Source organism: Dipodomys merriami, unplaced genomic scaffold, assembly GCF_024711535.1.
Source record: "Dipodomys merriami isolate MVZ:Mamm:240054 unplaced genomic scaffold, mDipMer1.0.p SCAF_1745, whole genome shotgun sequence".
In the NCBI taxonomy this organism is placed as follows: Eukaryota; Metazoa; Chordata; class Mammalia; order Rodentia; family Heteromyidae; genus Dipodomys; species Dipodomys merriami.
In genome coordinates, this window is record NW_027203099.1 from 36,307 (window position 1) to 40,340 (window position 4,034).

A 4,034-nucleotide genomic window follows, 5' to 3' on the forward strand; every position below is an offset into this window, starting at 1 on the left:
GCCTGAACTCTGGGCGTGGGTGCTGTCTCTCAGCTCTTCAGCTCAAGGCTAGTGCTCTACCACTTCAGCCACAACACCACTTCCGGCTTTTTTCTTTTTGATTATGTGGTACTGAGGAATCGAACCCAGGGCCTCAGGCATGCAAGGCAAGTTCTATACCATTGAGCCACCTTCCCAGCCCCTTAAATGTCCTTTTAGACATGTTTTCTTTTTTTTCCAGCATGTCATGGGATTTGAATTCTGGGTCTGGGAACTGTCTATGAGCACATCAGCTCAAGGCTAATGCTCTGCCACTTGAACCACAGAGCCACTTCCAGTTTTCTGGCAGTTATTTGGATAAGAGGGTCTCACTGCATTATAGGCATGCACAAGGTAGGCTTTTCTTGTTTGCTTTAAGTTCAGAGAGCCATGTTTTTATTATGTAATTCAATACATTTTTTCCTACAACAAAATCACAAGAAAAAGTCATCTAATAGAGGCATTCTTGGTTAAAGGCATCCTAGATGGTAATCTCCAAACTCTGATGACATATTTCACTCTTGGTTTTGACATCCTTTTGCCTTCTTCTCCAATCATTTTTTAAAATTGAACTCATGGCTTGAGATCTGTCTTTGCTTTCTTTTATCCCCCCCCTCAAAGTTAGTGCTTTACCACATGAGTCACAGCTCCTCTTCTAGATGTTTGGTGGTTAATTGGAGACAATTGATCCATTATCCTCAGATCTCACCATCTGAGCAGCTAGGTTTACCCAATGAAGTTATAGACAAAGCCATCACAGTGTCAATACCCTTGAAGATATAACATACATCCTATGAACAAGGACATTCTCAACATCATCTCAGCACAACCACTAAACTCAGAGATTTTAAAAAGCAATACATTACTACTGTCCACATTTCCCTCAAACTACATTATCACATACTGCATCTGACTATTAAGTCTCACTGGTTGCCTAGAACTGCCTACAGCATTTTCTGCTTTCCACAGCAACCACAAATAAAGTATAAAGTGTATCCTTGACCCCCTAAAAGATATCTTGTCTTTCTGTAGTAAAATTCCAATCCATACTGGGTCTGAGGCTATATAATTGATCGGCCATCACTACAGTTAATTTCACCTTTTCTTGACTTTCATGTTAACAGAATTATACAGTAATATGTCATTATTGTGACTGGATTCTTCTAATCAGCTTTTTTTGAGATATAATTTTATTGTCATTAATATTTAGGTTTGATGTGGCATGCTCGACTATAGATTTTTTTCCCTTTATCTAATTTCTGGTTCTATGCACTCAAACAAGCACCATACTAGAGCAACTGCACACACACTTGCACACACACACACAAATGATATATGTATAACACATACTAATATATAGTATGTTAGTATATAATATATTATATATAATGTATTATACAATATATCCTATAATGTATATATAGTATATACTATATGCAATACATATGTATATTATATATGCATTATATAATATACTATATTATATATACTATAGTATATATGAAACATTATGTACACTATTATATATTGTATATCATATAACAGTGCATATTACATAATTATGTATTACATATAATATATTACATGTAATATAATATACAACTTATACAATATAATATATAATGAGTAATATATAATATAATAGGAATTACATAATATATATATAAAATTTATATTATGTATTATATATGGTTCATAGCATAGAAAACATATTGTATATGGTTTATATAATATATTATGCTTTATATTATATACAATATATTGTATATTATAAATCATATTATATATTATACAATTATGCATTTTATATATAGTATACACTCTATAGTACATATATAGTATACACAATATGATATATTTCACATAATACATAATATAATATATACACTATACACTATATTATATATCATATGTATCATAATATACATAATAATACATATAATTTATAATATATACAACTATAAAATATAATATATATTACAATATGTAACATATATAATATACATACATATACAATAGTGTTAAAATGACTTGTACTGGTGGCTCACACCTGTAGTCATAGCTACCCAGGAGGCTTAGATCTAAGGATTGTGGTTCAAAGCCAGCTTTGGGAGGGAAGTCCATGAGATTCTTATTTCCAATTAACCACTAAAAAATTGGAAGTGAAGCTGTGGCTCAAAGAGGTACAGTGCTTGCATTACAAAATGTGTTTAGGAGCAGTACAAGGCCCAGAGTTCAAGTCCAACAACCAAAGGGAGGACTAACATCTCACAGTCTTTCCTGCCTGGGCTAGTTTCAAATTGTAATCTTTTGTTCTCAGACTCCTGAGTAATTAGTTTTACTAGATTGAGCCTCCAATTCTGGATTCTGGTTGTTTTTTTATATTCTAATTATCTCCTGTTATTTATGGCTATATTCAGTTTAGCTAACAGTGTTTTGCAGTCAGAAATGAGTTTTTTTTTTACCTTTTTTTCAAGTCCAAATAGTATCACAACCAACAGTAGCAGCAGTCATTTCCAGCTAGCTTCTCTATTCTTAGTTCTGTTGGCTCTTTGATGATGTCTTTCCTTTCCAGTTTAACAAAGTATCTCTGATCCTTTCATTTCCCAAAATATTCCTGGACCTTTTCAGTGAAGAATGATACATAGCAATCAACCTCTGGGTGATAGGCAGTGTTTTCATACAGCCCTGCCTCACTTTCTGGGGTCCTGCATGAACATTTCTTGAATTGCTCTGCTCAACTCAACTATTAATGACAAGAGAAAGAGTATCAACACACATTTTAGTGGCTCCACGCTTTAGTGCACTCAAGCAGGCCTGGAATGATCTTGCCTGGACATCAGCCATTTGTACATGCACAAGTCATCTATTCCTAAGTAGCCCACTTATCTTGATAGTATATATTTCAATGTCCTTAACAATAGCTATATATTTTGTTGTTTTCTATTCTTCAAAAGTTTTTATTTTCCAGAATCACCTGTGGCTAATATTTTATTATTCCCCAAGACTTTGTGGACCTTTTCTTGCTGGATTCTTTAGCCTACTTCATACATGCCAAGCTTATTCAACTATCATTTATGTATATGAAAAACTTGCAAATACCTATTTCCAATCAAAACTCCTTGTATACACTTCTGATCCTTAAAATCTTGTTAAACAGGAATTATCTCCTTATATTAAGATATTAGTATATAAGTAAAATTAGGAAAATAAAGGAATATCATCAATAAATATAACTTACTATTGCTATAGTAATGTTAACCATTAATTAATACAGTGTAGATCCTTTTAATTTATTACAGCGCTGAAGGGAATTGAAATTAACTTTTTGTGTGCCACTTGAGCTCAGGAATTTGCTTCTAATTCTACCTTTGCCCTCAAGGCTGGTGCTCTACTACTTGTCACAGCTCCACTTTCCCATTCATTTAGGGGATTAATTAGAAATATGTGTCTCACAGACTTTCCTCCCTGGGCTGGATTAGAAACTTGACGCTCAATCTCAGTCTCTGAGGCAACCAGTAATATAGGCATGAATCATTAATGCCTAGGTTTTATGAGAGTGAAAGGTACTGATTTGAATCCCAGTACACAAAAACAAAAACAAAAAGATGGCATTAAGTACACTGAGAGAAAATTAAATCAAACAAAATTATATGTGGGTTTCTGGGTGAAGGAAATCTGAGAATTATTATCACTATTATCTTTTCTGAATTTTTAAAATCAGAAATTAGGGTTGAAGGCATGGCTCAGTTGGTAGAACTAGATAGTGAGCAAAAGGCAGTCAGATACTGAATTGAATTGTTTCTTAAGTGTAAAATGCCTCCAGGAGACTCCTGTAGGAGTTTATGGTTCAATGTGATGACTGCTGTTGAGGAAAAACTGAAAATGCTCAGACAGATTGAAAATTTTAGATTTACGTGATGACCATATACATAGCAGATCATAGCATCTGTAATTCGATACTACATGAAGTGGACTGCATTAATGACGTAAAAACTGTTGTACACATTAATACT